Source organism: Dama dama, chromosome 32, assembly GCF_033118175.1.
Source record: "Dama dama isolate Ldn47 chromosome 32, ASM3311817v1, whole genome shotgun sequence".
Lineage (NCBI taxonomy): Eukaryota > Metazoa > Chordata > Mammalia > Artiodactyla > Cervidae > Dama > Dama dama.
In genome coordinates this window covers 1,438,304-1,454,424 of record NC_083712.1, presented here as the reverse complement: position 1 = coordinate 1,454,424, position 16,121 = coordinate 1,438,304, and positions in this window count along the sequence as shown.

The window sequence follows — 16,121 nt, the reverse complement described above, 5'->3', positions numbered from 1 at the left end:
AACCGTTTGAAAAATAGGAGGAGCATGAAACTGTGTTGAAAAACATGAAGAGCCTGAAAAGCTGTGAAAAATATGAAGAGCTTCAAAAGGTGTGAAAAATATGAAGATCTTCAAAAGGTGTCAAAAATATGAGGAGCATGAAACGTTCTGAAAAATAGGAGGAGCATGAAACGGTGTTGAAAATCATTAAGAGTCTGAAAAGGTGTGAAAAATATGAAGAGTTTCAAAAAGTGTCAACAATATGAGGAACATGAAACGGTCTGAAAAATAGGAGGAGCATGAAACTTTGTTCATAAACATGAAGAGCCTGAAAAGGTGTGAAAAATACGAAGAGCTTAAAAAGGCGTGGAAAATATGAAGATTATGAAAAGGTGTGAAATATAGGAGAAGCATGAAGCGGTGTTCCAAAACAAGAAGAGCCTGAAAAAGTGTGAAAAATATGAAGAGCTTCAAAAGGTATCAAAAATATGAGGAGCATGAAACGGTCTGAAAAATAGGAGGAGCATGAAACGGTGTTCAAAAACATGAAGAGCCTGAAAAGGTGTGAAAAAAATGAAGAGCATGAATAGGTGTCAAAAATATGAGGAGCAGGAAATGGTCTGAAAAATAGGAGGAGCATGAAGCGGTGTTCAAAAACATGAAGAGCCTGAAAAGGTGTGAAATATATGAAGAGCTTCAAAAGGTGTCAAAAATATGAACAGCTTCAAAATGTGTGAAAAATATGAGGAGAATGAAACTTCTAAAAAATAGGAGGAGCATGAAACGGTGTACAAAAACATGAAGAGCCTGAAAAGGTGTGAAAAATATGAAGAGCTTCAAAAGGTGTCAAATATATGAGGAGCATGAAATAGTCTGAAAAATAGGAAGAGCATGAAACGGTGTTGAAAATCTTGAAGAGCCTGAAAAAGTGTGAATTATATGAAGAGCTTCAAAACGTGTCAAAAATACGAGGAGCATGATACGGTCTGAAAAATAGGAGGAGGATGAAGCGGTGTTGAAAGACATGAAGAGCCTGAAAAGGTCTGAAAAATATGAAGAGCTTCAAAAGGTGTGAAATACATGAGGAGCATGAAACTCTCTGAAAAATAGAAGGAGCATGAAGCGGTGTTCAAAAACATGAAGAGCCTGAAAAAGTGTGAAAAATATGAAGAGCTTCAAAAGGTGTGAAAAATATGAAGAGCTTCAAAAAGTGTCAAAAATATGAGGAGCATGAAACGTTCTGAAAATAAGAGGAGCACGAAACGATGTTCAAAAATATTAAGAGCCTGAAAAGGTGAGAAAAATATGAAGAGCTTCAGAAGCTGTGAAAAATATGAGGAGCATGAAGCGGTGTTCAAAAACTTGAATACTGAAAAGGTGTGAAAAATATGAAGACCTTCAAAAGGTGTCAAAAGATGAGGAGCATGAAACGATCTGAAAATTAGGAGGAGCATGAAGAGGTGTTGAAAAACATGAAGAGGCTGAAAAGGTGTTAAAAATATGAAGAGCTTCAAAAGGTGTGAAAAATATGAAGGGCATGAAACGGTCTGAAAAATAGGAGGAGCATGAAGCGGCGTTGAAAACATGAAGAGCGTGAAAAGGTGTCAAAAATATGAAGAGCTTCAAAATGTGTCAAAAATATGAGGAGCATGAAACGGTCTGAAAATTATGAGGAGCATGAGGCACTGTTGAAAAACATGAAGAGCCTGAAAAGGTGTGAAAAATATAAAGAGTTTCAAAACGAGTCAAAAATATGAGGAGCATGAAACGGTCTGAAAAATAGGAGGAGCATGAAGTGGTGTTGGAAAACATGAAGAGCCTGAAAAGGTGTGAAAAATATGAAGAGCTCCAAAAGGTGTGAAAACTATGAAGAGCTTCAAAAGGTGTCAAAAATATGAGGAGCATGAAACGGTCTGAAAAATAGGAGAAGCATGAAACCATGTTCAAAAACATGAAGAGCCTGAAAATGTGTGAAAAATATGAAGAGCTTCAAAAAGTGTCAGAAATATGAAGAGCAGGGAATGGTCTGAAAAATAGGGGGAGTATGAAGCAGTGTTCAAAAACATGAACAGCCCGAAAAGGTGTGTAAAATATGAAGAGCCCCAAAGGTGTCAAAATTATGAGGAGCATGACACGGTCTGAAAAATAGGAGGATCATGAAATGGTGTTCAGAAACATGAAGAACCTGAAAATTTGTGAAAAATATGAAGAGCTTCAAAAGGTCTGAAAAATATCAGGAGCATGAAACGGTGTTCAAAAAATTGAAGATACTGAAAATTTGTGAAAAATATGAAGAGCTTCAAAAGGTGTCAAAAATATGAGGAGCATGAAACGGTCTTAAAAATAGGAGAAAGATGAAGCGGTGTTCAAAAACATGAAGAGCCTGAAAAAGTCTGAAAAATATGAAGAGCTTCAAAAGGTTTCAAAAATATTAAGAGCATGAAACGGTCTGAAAAAAAGGAGGAGCATGAAGCGGTGTTCAAAAACATGAAGAGCCTGAAAAGGTGTGAAAAATATGAAGAGCTTCAAAAGGTGTGAAATACATGAGGAGTATGAAAAGGTCTGAAAAATAGGAGGAGCATGAAGCGGTGTTCAAAAACTTGAAGAGCCGGAAAACGTGTTAAAAATATGAAGAGCTTCAAAAGGTTTGAAAAATATGAAGAGCTTGAAAAGGTGTGAAGAATATGAAGAGCTTCAAAAGCTGTGAAAACTATAAGGAGCATGAAACGATCTGAAAAATAGGAGGAGTAAGAAGCATTGTTGAAATACATGAAGAGCCTGAAAACGTGTGAAGAATATGAAGAGCTCCAAAGGTGTGAAAAAAATGAAGAGTTTCAGAAGGTGTCAAAAATGAGATGAGCATGAAACGGTCTCAAAAATAGGAGCATGAAGTGGTGTTCAGAAACATGGAGAGCCTAAAAAGGTGTGAAAAATATGAAGAGCTTCAAAAGGTGTGAAATACATGAGGAGCATGTAACGTTCTGAAAAATAGGAGGAGCATGAGTCGGTGTTGAAAAACAAGAAGAGCCTGAAAAAGTGTGAAAAACATGAAGAGCTTCCAAAGGTTTGAAAAATAGGAGGAGCATGAAGCGGTGCTCAAAAACATGAAGAGCCTGAAAAAGTGTGAAAAATATGAAGAGCTTATAAAATTGTCAAAAATATGAGGAGCATGAAGAGATGTTCAAAAACATGAAGAGGCTGATAAGGTGTGAAAAACATGAAGAGCTTCAAAAGGTTTGAAAAATAGGAGGAGCATGAAGCGGTGCTCAAAAACATGAAGAGCCTGAAAAAGTGTGAAAAATATGAAGAGCTTATAAAATTGCCAAAAATATGAGGAGCATGAAGAGATGTTCAAAAACATGAAGAGGCTGATAAGGTGTGAAAAACATGAAGAGCTTCAAAAGGTTTGAAAAATAGGAGGAGCATGAAGCGGTGTTCAAAAACATGAAGGGCCTGAAAACGTGTGAAAAATATGAAGAGCTTCAAAAGGAGTCAAAAATATGCGGAGCCTGAAACGATCTGAAAAATAGGAGGAGCATGAAGCGGTGTTGAAAAACATGAAGAGCCGGAAAAGGTGTGAAAAATATGAGGAGCATGAAACGCTCTGAAATATAGGTGGATCATGAAGCGGTGTTGAAAAACATGAAGAGCCTGAAAAGGTGTGATAAATGTGAAGAGCTTCAAAAGGTGTCAAAAATATGCGGAGCCTGAAACGGTCTGAAAAATAGGAGGAGCATGAAGCGGTGTTGAAAAACATGAAGAGCCGGAAAAGGTGTGAAAAATATGAGGAGCATGAAACGCTCTGAAATATAGGTGGATCATGAAGCGGTGTTGAAAAACATGAAGAGCCTGAAAACGTGTGAAAAATATGAAGAGCTTCAAAAGGTATGAAAATATGAAGAGCTTCAAAAGTTGTAAAAAAAGAGATGAGCATGAAACGGTCTGAAAAATAGGAGGAGCATGAAACGGTGATCAAAAACATGAAGAATCTGAAAACGTGTGAAAAATATGAAGAGCTTCAAACGGTGTGAAAAATATCAGGAGCATGAAACGGTCTGAAAAAGATGAGGAGCATGAAGTGGTCTTCAAAAACATGTACAGCCTGAAAAGGTGTGAAAAATATGAAGAGCTTCAAAAGGTGTGAAAAACAGGAGGAACATGAAGCGGTGTTCAAAAATATGAAGAGCCTGAAAAGGTGTGAAAAATATGAAGTGCTTCAAAAGGTGTCAACAATATGAGGAGCATGAAACGGTCTGAAAAATAGGAGGAGCAAGAAGCGGTGTTGAAAAACAAAAAGAGACGGAAAAGGTGTGAAAAATATGAAGAGTTTCAAAATGTGTCAACAATATGAGGAGCATTAAACGGTCTGAAAAATAGGAGGAGCATGTAACGGTGTTCAAATACATGAAAGCCTGAAAAAGTGTGAAAAATATGAAGAGCTTATGAAATTGTCAAAAATATGAGGAGCATGAAACGGTCTGAAAAATAGGAGGAGCATGAAACGGTGATCAAAAACATGAAGAGCCTGAAAAAGTGTGAAAAATATGAAGAGCTTCAAAAGGTTTGAAAAATAGGAGGAGCATGAAGCGGTGTTCAAAAACATGAAGAGCCTGAAAAAGTGTGAAAAATATGAAGAGGTTATAAAATTGTCAAAAATATGAGGAGCATGAAGAGATGTTCAAAAACATGAAGAGGCTGATAAGGTGTGAAAAACATGAAGAGCTTCAAAAGGTTTGAAAAATAGGAGGAGCATGAAGCGGTGCTAAAAAACATGAAGAGCCTGAAAAAGTGTGAAAAATATGAAGAGCTTATAAAATTGTCAAAAATATGAGGAGCATGAAACGGTCTGAAAAGTACGAGCAGCCTGAAACCGTCTGACAAATAGGAGGAGCATGAAGCGGTGTTCAAAAACATGAAGGGCCTGAAAACGTGTGAAAAATATGAAGAGCTTCAAAAGGAGTCAAAATTATGCGGAGCCTGAAATGATCTGAAAAATAGGAGGAGCATGAAGCGGAGTTGAAAAACATGAAGAGCCGGAAAAGGTGTGAAAAATGTGAAGAGCTTCAAAAGGTGTCAAAAATATGAGGAGCATGAAACGCTCTGAAATATAGGAGGATCATGAAGCGGTGTTGAAAAACATGAAGAGCCTGAAAAGGTGTGATAAATGTGAAGAGCTTCAAAAGGTGTCAAAAATATGAGGAGTATGAAACGGTCTGAAAAATAGGAGGAGCATGAAACGGTGATCAAAAACATGAAGAATCTGAAAACGTGTGAAAAATATGAAGAGCTTCAAACGGTGTGAAAATTATCAGGAGCATGAAACGGTCTGAGAAAGATGAGGAGCATGAAGTGGTCTTCAAAAACATGTACAGCCTGAAAAGGTGTGAAAAATATGAAGAGCTTCAATAGGTGTGAAAAACAGGAGGAACATGAACCGGCGTTCAAAAATATGAAGAGCCTGAAAAGGTGTGAAAAATATGAAGTGCTTCAAAAGGTGTCAACAATATGAGGAGCATGAAACGGTCTGAAAAATAGGAGGAGCAAGAAGCAGTGTTGAAAAACAAGAAGAGACGGAAAAGGTGTGAAAAATATGAAGAGCTTCAAAAGGTTTCCAAAATATGAGGAGCTTGAAATGGTCTGAAAAATAGGACGAGCATGAAACGGTGTTCAAAAACATGAAGAGCATGAAAAGGTGTGAAAATTATGAAGAGCTTCAAAAGGTGTGAAAAACATGAGGAGAATGAAACGGTCTGAAAAATAGGAGGAGCATGAAGCAGTGTTCAAAACATGAAGAGCCTGAAAAAGTGTGAAAAATATGAAGATCTTCAAAAGTTTGAAAAATATGAAGACCCTGAAAAGGTGTCAAAAATGAGATGAGCATGAAACAGTCTGAAAAGTAGGAGGGGCATGAAGTGTTGTTCAAAAAGGTGAAGAGCCTGAAAAGGTGTGAAAAATATGAAGAGCTTCTAAAGGTGTGAAATACCTGAGGAGCATGAAACGGTCTGAAAAATAGGAGGAGCATGAAGTGTTGTTCAAAACATGAAGAGCCTGAAAAAGTCTGAAAAATATGAAGAGCTTCAAAAGGTTTCAAAAATATTAAGAGCATGAAACGGTCTGAAAAAAAGGAGGAGCATGAAGCGGTGTTCAAAAACATGAAGAGCCTGAAAAGGTGTGAAAAATATGAAGAGCTTCAAAAGGTGTGAAATACATGAGGAGTATGAAAAGGTCTGAAAAATAGGAGGAGCATGAAGCGGTGTTCAAAAACTTGAAGAGCCGGAAAACGTGTTAAAAATATGAAGAGCTTCAAAAGGTTTGAAAAATATGAAGAGCTTGAAAAGGTGTGAAGAATATGAAGAGCTTCAAAAGCTGTGAAAACTATAAGGAGCATGAAACGATCTGAAAAATAGGAGGAGTAAGAAGCATTGTTGAAATACATGAAGAGCCTGAAAACGTGTGAAGAATATGAAGAGCTCCAAAGGTGTGAAAAAAATGAAGAGTTTCAGAAGGTGTCAAAAATGAGATGAGCATGAAACGGTCTCAAAAATAGGAGCATGAAGTGGTGTTCAGAAACATGGAGAGCCTAAAAAGGTGTGAAAAATATGAAGAGCTTCAAAAGGTGTGAAATACATGAGGAGCATGTAACGTTCTGAAAAATAGGAGGAGCATGAGTCGGTGTTGAAAAACAAGAAGAGCCTGAAAAAGTGTGAAAAACATGAAGAGCTTCCAAAGGTTTGAAAAATAGGAGGAGCATGAAGCGGTGCTCAAAAACATGAAGAGCCTGAAAAAGTGTGAAAAATATGAAGAGCTTATAAAATTGTCAAAAATATGAGGAGCATGAAGAGATGTTCAAAAACATGAAGAGGCTGATAAGGTGTGAAAAACATGAAGAGCTTCAAAAGGTTTGAAAAATAGGAGGAGCATGAAGCGGTGTTCAAAAACATGAAGGGCCTGAAAACGTGTGAAAAATATGAAGAGCTTATAAAATTGCCAAAAATATGAGGAGCATGAAGAGATGTTCAAAAACATGAAGAGGCTGATAAGGTGTGAAAAACATGAAGAGCTTCAAAAGGTTTGAAAAATAGGAGGAGCATGAAGCGGTGTTCAAAAACATGAAGGGCCTGAAAACGTGTGAAAAATATGAAGAGCTTCAAAAGGAGTCAAAAATATGCGGAGCCTGAAACGATCTGAAAAATAGGAGGAGCATGAAGCGGTGTTGAAAAACATGAAGAGCCGGAAAAGGTGTGAAAAATATGAGGAGCATGAAACGCTCTGAAATATAGGTGGATCATGAAGCGGTGTTGAAAAACATGAAGAGCCTGAAAAGGTGTGATAAATGTGAAGAGCTTCAAAAGGTGTCAAAAATATGCGGAGCCTGAAACGGTCTGAAAAATAGGAGGAGCATGAAGCGGTGTTGAAAAACATGAAGAGCCGGAAAAGGTGTGAAAAATATGAGGAGCATGAAACGCTCTGAAATATAGGTGGATCATGAAGCGGTGTTGAAAAACATGAAGAGCCTGAAAACGTGTGAAAAATATGAAGAGCTTCAAAAGGTATGAAAATATGAAGAGCTTCAAAAGTTGTAAAAAAAGAGATGAGCATGAAACGGTCTGAAAAATAGGAGGAGCATGAAACGGTGATCAAAAACATGAAGAATCTGAAAACGTGTGAAAAATATGAAGAGCTTCAAACGGTGTGAAAAATATCAGGAGCATGAAACGGTCTGAAAAAGATGAGGAGCATGAAGTGGTCTTCAAAAACATGTACAGCCTGAAAAGGTGTGAAAAATATGAAGAGCTTCAAAAGGTGTGAAAAACAGGAGGAACATGAAGCGGTGTTCAAAAATATGAAGAGCCTGAAAAGGTGTGAAAAATATGAAGTGCTTCAAAAGGTGTCAACAATATGAGGAGCATGAAACGGTCTGAAAAATAGGAGGAGCAAGAAGCGGTGTTGAAAAACAAAAAGAGACGGAAAAGGTGTGAAAAATATGAAGAGTTTCAAAATGTGTCAACAATATGAGGAGCATTAAACGGTCTGAAAAATAGGAGGAGCATGTAACGGTGTTCAAATACATGAAAGCCTGAAAAAGTGTGAAAAATATGAAGAACTTATGAAATTGTCAAAAATATGAGGAGCATGAAACGGTCTGAAAAATAGGAGGAGCATGAAACGGTGATCAAAAACATGAAGAGCCTGAAAAAGTGTGAAAAATATGAAGAGCTTCAAAAGGTTTGAAAAATAGGAGGAGCATGAAGCGGTGTTCAAAAACATGAAGAGCCTGAAAAAGTGTGAAAAATATGAAGAGGTTATAAAATTGTCAAAAATATGAGGAGCATGAAGAGATGTTCAAAAACATGAAGAGGCTGATAAGGTGTGAAAAACATGAAGAGCTTCAAAAGGTTTGAAAAATAGGAGGAGCATGAAGCGGTGCTAAAAAACATGAAGAGCCTGAAAAAGTGTGAAAAATATGAAGAGCTTATAAAATTGTCAAAAATATGAGGAGCATGAAACGGTCTGAAAAGTACGAGCAGCCTGAAACCGTCTGACAAATAGGAGGAGCATGAAGCGGTGTTCAAAAACATGAAGGGCCTGAAAACGTGTGAAAAATATGAAGAGCTTCAAAAGGAGTCAAAATTATGCGGAGCCTGAAATGATCTGAAAAATAGGAGGAGCATGAAGCGGAGTTGAAAAACATGAAGAGCCGGAAAAGGTGTGAAAAATGTGAAGAGCTTCAAAAGGTGTCAAAAATATGAGGAGCATGAAACGCTCTGAAATATAGGAGGATCATGAAGCGGTGTTGAAAAACATGAAGAGCCTGAAAAGGTGTGATAAATGTGAAGAGCTTCAAAAGGTGTCAAAAATATGAGGAGTATGAAACGGTCTGAAAAATAGGAGGAGCATGAAACGGTGATCAAAAACATGAAGAATCTGAAAACGTGTGAAAAATATGAAGAGCTTCAAACGGTGTGAAAATTATCAGGAGCATGAAACGGTCTGAGAAAGATGAGGAGCATGAAGTGGTCTTCAAAAACATGTACAGCCTGAAAAGGTGTGAAAAATATGAAGAGCTTCAATAGGTGTGAAAAACAGGAGGAACATGAACCGGCGTTCAAAAATATGAAGAGCCTGAAAAGGTGTGAAAAATATGAAGTGCTTCAAAAGGTGTCAACAATATGAGGAGCATGAAACGGTCTGAAAAATAGGAGGAGCAAGAAGCAGTGTTGAAAAACAAGAAGAGACGGAAAAGGTGTGAAAAATATGAAGAGCTTCAAAAGGTTTCCAAAATATGAGGAGCTTGAAATGGTCTGAAAAATAGGACGAGCATGAAACGGTGTTCAAAAACATGAAGAGCATGAAAAGGTGTGAAAATTATGAAGAGCTTCAAAAGGTGTGAAAAACATGAGGAGAATGAAACGGTCTGAAAAATAGGAGGAGCATGAAGCAGTGTTCAAAACATGAAGAGCCTGAAAAAGTGTGAAAAATATGAAGATCTTCAAAAGTTTGAAAAATATGAAGACCCTGAAAAGGTGTCAAAAATGAGATGAGCATGAAACAGTCTGAAAAGTAGGAGGGGCATGAAGTGTTGTTCAAAAAGGTGAAGAGCCTGAAAAGGTGTGAAAAATATGAAGAGCTTCTAAAGGTGTGAAATACCTGAGGAGCATGAAACGGTCTGAAAAATAGGAGGAGCATGAAGTGTTGTTCAAAACATGAAGAGCCTGAAAAAGTGTGAAAAATATGAAGAGCTTCAAAAAATGTCAAAAATATGAGGAGCATGAAATGGTCTCAAATATAGGAAAATCATGCAGCGGTGTTTAAAACTATAAACAGCCTGAAAAAGTGTGAAAAAAATGAAGAGCTTCCAAAGGTTTGAAAAATAGGAGGAGCATGAAGCGGTGCTCAAAAACATGAAGAGCCTGAAAAAGTGTGAAAAATATGAAGAGCTTATAAAATTGTCAAAAATATGAGGAGCATGAAGAGATGTTCAAAAACATGAAGAGGCTGATAAGGTGTGAAAAACATGAAGAGCTTCAAAAGGTTTGAAAAATAGGAGGAGCATGAAGCGGTGCTCAAAAACATGAAGAGCCTGAAAAAGTGTGAAAAATATGAAGAGCTTATAAAATTGTCAAAAATATGAGGAGCATGAAGAGATGTTCAAAAACATGAAGAGGCTGATAAGGTGTGAAAAACATGAAGAGCTTCAAAAGGTTTGAAAAATAGGAGGAGCATGAAGCGGTGTTCAAAAACATGAAGGGCCTGAAAACGTGTGAAAAATATGAAGAGCTTCAAAAGGAGTCAAAAATATGCGGAGCCTGAAACGATCTGAAAATTAGGAGGAGCATGAAGCGGTGTTGAAAAACATGAAGAGCCGGAAAAGGTGTGAAAAATAAGAGGAGCATGAAACGCTCTGAAATATAGGTGGATCATGAAGCGGTGTTGAAAAACATGAAGAGCCTGAAAAGGTGTGATAAATGTGAAGAGCTTCAAAAGGTGTCAAAAATATGAGGAGCATGAAACGGTCTGAAAAATAGGAGGAGCATGAAACGGTGATCAAAATCATGAAGAATCTGAAAACGTGTGAAAAATATGAAGAGCTTCAAACGGTGTGAAAAATATCAGGAGCATGAAACGGTCTGAAATAGATGAGGAGCATGAAGTGGTCTTCAAAAACATGTACAGCCTGAAAAGGTGTGAAAAATATGAAGAGCTTCAAAAGTTGTGAAAAACAGGAGGAACATGAAAAGGTCTGAAAAATAGGAGTAGCATGAAGAGGTGTTCAAAAACATGAAGAGGCTGATAAGGTGTGAAAATCATGAAGAGCTTCAAAAAGTTTGAAAAATAGGAGGAGCATGAAGCGGTGTTAAAAAACATGAAGAGCCTAAAAAAGTGTGAAAAATATTAAGAGCTTATAAAATTGTCAAAAATATGAGGAGCATGAAACGGTCTGAAAAATAGGAGGAGCATGAAACGGTGATCAAAAACATGAAGAGCCTGAAAACGTGTGAAAAATATGAAGAGCTTATAAAATTGTCAAAAATATGAGGAGCATGAAGAGATGTTCAAAAACATGAAGAGGCTGATAAGGTGTGAAAAACATGAAGAGCTTCAAAAGGTTTGAAAAATAGGAGGAGCATGAAGCGGTGCTAAAAAACATGAAGAGCCTGAAAAAGTGTGAAAAATATGAAGAGCTTATAAAATTGTCAAAAATATGAGGAGCATGAAACGGTCTGAAAAATACGAGCAGCCTGAAACCGTCTGACAAATAGGAGGAGCATGAAGCGGTGTTCAAAAACATGAAGGGCCTGAAAACGTGTGAAAAATATGAAGAGCTTCAAAAGGAGTCAAAAATATGCGGAGCCTGAAATGATCTGAAAAATAGGAGGAGCATGAAGCGGAGTTGAAAAACATGAAGAGCCGGAAAAGGTGTGAAAAATGTGAAGAGCTTCAAAAGGTGTCAAAAATATGAGGAGCATGAAACGCTCTGAAATATAGGAGGATCATGAAGCGGTGTTGAAAAACATGAAGAGCCTGAAAAGGTGTGATAAATGTGAGGAGCTTCAAAAGGTGTCAAAAATATGAGGAGTATGAAACGGTCTGAAAAATAGGAGGAGCATGAAACGGTGATCAAAAACATGAAGAATCTGAAAACGTGTGAAAAATATGAAGAGCTTCAAACGGTGTGAAAATTATCAGGAGCATGAAACGGTCTGAGAAAGATGAGGAGCATGAAGTGGTCTTCAAAAACATGTACAGCCTGAAAAGGTGTGAAAAATATGAAGAGCTTCAATAGGTGTGAAAAACAGGAGGAACATGAAGTGGCGTTCAAAAATATGAAGAGCCTGAAAAGGTGTGAAAAATATGAAGTGCTTCAAAAGGTGTCAACAATATGAGGAGCATGAAACGGTCTGAAAAATAGGAGGAGCAAGAAGCGGTGTTGAAAAACAAGAAGAGACGGAAAAGGTGTGAAAAATATGAAGAGCTTCAAAAGATTTCAAAAATATGAGGAGCTTGACATGGTCTGAAAAATAGGACGAGCATGAAACGGTGTTCAAAAACATGAAGAGCATGAAAAGGTGTGAAAATTATGAAGAGCTTCAAAAGGTGTGAAAAACATGAGGAGAATGAAACGGTCTGAAAAATAGGAGGAGCATGAAGCAGTGTTCAAAACATGAAGAGCCTGAAAAAGTGTGAAAAATATGAAGATCTTCAAAAGTTTGAAAATTATGAAGACCCTGAAAAGGTGTCAAAAATGAGATGAGCATGAAACAGTCTGAAAAGTAGGAGGAGCATGAAGTGTTGTTCAAAAACGTGAAGAGCCTGAAAAGGTGTGAAAAATATGAAGAGCTTCAAAAGGAGTGAAATACCTGAGGAGCATGAAACGGTCTGAAAAATAGGAGGAGCATGAAGTGTTGTTCAAAACATGAAGAGCCTGAAAAAGTGTGAAAAATATGAAGAGCTTCAAAAAATGTCAAAAATATGAGGAGCATGAAATGGTCTCAAATATAGGAGAATCATGCAGCGGTGTTTAAAACTATAAACAGCCTGAAAAAGTGTGAAAAGCATGAAGAGCTTCCAAAGGTTTGAAAAATAGGAGGAGCATGAAGCGGTGCTCAAAAACATGAAGAGCCTGAAAAAGTGTGAAAAATATGAAGAGCTTATAAAATTGTCAAAAATATGAGGAGCATGAAGAGATGTTCAAAAACATGAAGAGGCTGATAAGGTGTGAAAAACATGAAGAGCTTCAAAAGGTTTGAAAAATAGGAGGAGCATGAAGCGGTGTTCAAAAACATGAAGGGCCTGAAAACGTGTGAAAAATATGAAGAGCTTCAAAAGGAGTCAAAAATATGCAGAGCCTGAAACGATCTGAAAAATAGGAGGAGCATGAAGCGGTGTTGGAAAACATGAAGAGCCTGAAAAGGTGTGATAAATGTGAAGAGCTTCAAAAGGTGTCAAAAATATGAGGAGCATGAAACGCTCTGAAATATAGGTGGATCATGAAGCGGTGTTGAAAAACATGAAGAGCCTGAAAAGGTGTGATAAATGTGAAGAGCTTCAAAAGGTGTCAAAAATATGAGGAGCATGAAACGGTCTGAAAAATAGGAGGAGCATGAAACGGTGATCAAAATCATGAAGAATCTGAAAACGTGTGAAAAATATGAACAGCTTCAAACGGTGTGAAAAATATCAGGAGATGAAACGGTCTGAAAAAGATGAGGAGCATGAAGGGGTCTTCAAAAACATGTACAGCCTGAAAAGGTGTGAAAAATATGAAGAGCTTCAAAAGGTGTGAAAAACAGGAGGAACATGAAGCGGTGTTCAAAAATATGAAGAGCCTGAAAAGGTGTGAAAAATATGAAGTGCTTCAAAAGGTGTCAACAATATGAGGAGCATGAAACGGTCTGAAAAATAGGAGGAGCAAGAAGTGGTGTTGAAAAACAAGAAGAGACGGAAAAGGTGTGAAAAATATGAAGAGCTTCAAAAGGTTTCCAATATATGAGGAGCTTGAAATGGTCTGAAAAATAGGACGAGCATGAAACGGTGTTCAAAAACATGAAGAGCATGAAAAGGTGTGAAAATTATGAAGAGCTTCAAAAGGTGTGAAAAACATGAGGAGAATGAAACGGTCTGAAAAATAGGAGGAGCATGAAGCAGTGTTCAAAACATGAAGAGCCGGAAAAAGTGTGAAAAATATGAAGATCTTCAAAAGTTTGAAAAATATGAAGACCCTGAAAAGGTGTCAAAAATGAGATGAGCATGAAACAGTCTGAAAAGTAGGAGGAGCATGAAGTGTTGTTCAAAAACGTGAAGAGCCTGAAAAGGTGTGAAAAATATGAAGAGCTTCAAAAGGTGTGAAATATCTGAGGAGCATGAAACGGTCTGAAAAATAGGAGGAGCATGAAGTGTTGTTCAAAACATGAAGAGCCTGAAAAAGTGTGAAAAATATGAAGAGCTTCAAAAGGTTTGAAAAATAGGAGGAGCATGAAGCGGTGTTCAAAAACATGAAGAGCCTGAAAAAGTGTGAAAAATATGAAGAGCTTATAAAATTGTCAAAAATATGAGGAGCATGGAGAGATGTTCAAAAACATGAAGAGGCTAATAAGGTGTGAAAAACAAGAAGAGCTTCAAAAGGTTTGAAAAATAGGAGGAGCATGAAGCAGTGCTCAAAAACATGAAGAGCCTGTAAAAGTGTGAAAAATATGAAGAGTTTATAAAATTGTCAAAAATATGAGGAGCATGAAACGGTCTGAAAAATTCGAGCAGCCTGAATCCGTCTGAAAAATAGGAGGAGCATGAAGCGGTGTTCAAAAACATGAAGGGCCTGAAAACGTGTGAAAAATATGAAGAGCTTCAAAAGGAGTCAAAAATATGCGGAGCCTGAAACGATCTGAAAAATAGGAGGAGCATGAAGCGGAGTTGAAAAGCATGAAGAGCCGGAAAAGGTGTGAAAAATGTGAAGAGCTTCAAAAGGTGTCAAAAATATGAGGAGCATGAAACGCTCTGAAATATAGGTGGATCATGAAGCGGTGTTGAAAAACATGAAGAGCCTGAAAAGGTGTGATAAATGTGAAGAGCTTCAAAAGGTGTCAAAAATATGAGGAGTATGAAACGGTCTGAAAAATAAGAGGAGCATGAAACGGTGATCAAAAACATGAAGAATCTGAAAACGTGTGAAAAATATGAAGAGCTTCAAACAGTGTGAAAATTATCAGGAGCATGAAACGGTCTGAGAAAGATGAGGAGCATGAAGTGGTCTTCAAAAACATGTACAGCCTGAAAAGGTGTGAAAAATATGAAGAGCTTCAATAGGTGTGAAAAACAGGAGGAACATGAAGCGGCGTTCAAAAATATGAAGAGCCTGAAAAGGTGTGAAAAATATGAAGTGCTTCAAAAGGTGTCAACAATATGAGGAGCATGAAACGGTCTGAAAAATAGGAGGAGCAAGAAGCGGTGTTGAGAAACAAGAAGAGACGGAAAAGGTGTGAAAAATATGAAGAGCTTCAAAATGTTTCAAAAATATGAGGAGCTTGAAATGGTCTGAAAAATAGGACGAGCATGAAACGGTGTTCAAAAACATGAAGAGCATGAAAAGGTGTGAAAATTATGAAGAGCTTCAAAAGGTGTGAAAAACATGAGGAGAATGAAACGGTCTGAAAAATAGGAGGAGCATGAAGCAGTGTTCAAAACATGAAGAGCCTGAAAAAGTGTGAAAAATATGAAGATCTTCAAAAGTTTGAAAAATATGAAGACCCTGAAAAGGTGTCAAAAATGAGATGAGCATGAAACAGTCTGAAAAGTAGGAGGAGCATGAAGTGTTGTTCAAAAAGGTGAAGAGCCTGAAAAGGTGTGAAAAATATGAAGAGCTTCAAAAGGTGTGAAATACCTGAGGAGCATGAAACGGTCTGAAAAATAGGAGGAGCATGAAGTGTTGTTCAAAACATGAAGAGCCTGAAAAAGTGTGAAAAATATGAAGAGCTTCAAAAAATGTCAAAAATATGAGGAGCATGAAATGGTCTCAAATATAGGAGAATCATGCAGCGGTGTTTAAAACTATAAACAGCATGAAAAAGTGTGAAAAACATGAAGAGCTTCAAAAGGTTTGAAAAATAGGAGGAGCATGAAGCGGTGTTCAAAAACATGAAGAGCCTGAAAAAGTGTGAAAAATATGAAGAGCTTATAAAATTGTCAAAAATATGAGGAGCATGAAGAGATGTTCAAAAACATGAAGAGGCTAATAAGGTGTGAAAAACATGAAGAGCTTCAAAAGTTTTGAAAAATAGGAGGAGCATGAAGCAGTGCTCAAAAACATGAAGAGCCTGTAAAAGTGTGAAAAATATGAAGAGTTTATAAAATTGTCAAAAATATGAGGAGCATGAAACGGTCTGAAAAATACGAGCAGCCTGAATCCGTCTGAAAAATAGGAGGAGCATGAAGCGGTGTTCAAAAACATGAAGGGCCTGAAAACATGTGAAAAATATGAAGAGCTTCAAAAGGAGTCAAAAATATTCGGAGCCTGAAACGATCTGAAAAATAGGAGGAGCATGAAGCGGAGTTGAAAAACATGAAGAGCCGGAAAAGGTGTGAAAAATGTGAAGAGCTTCAAAAGGTGTCAAAAATATGAGGAGCATGAAACGCTCTGAAATATAGGT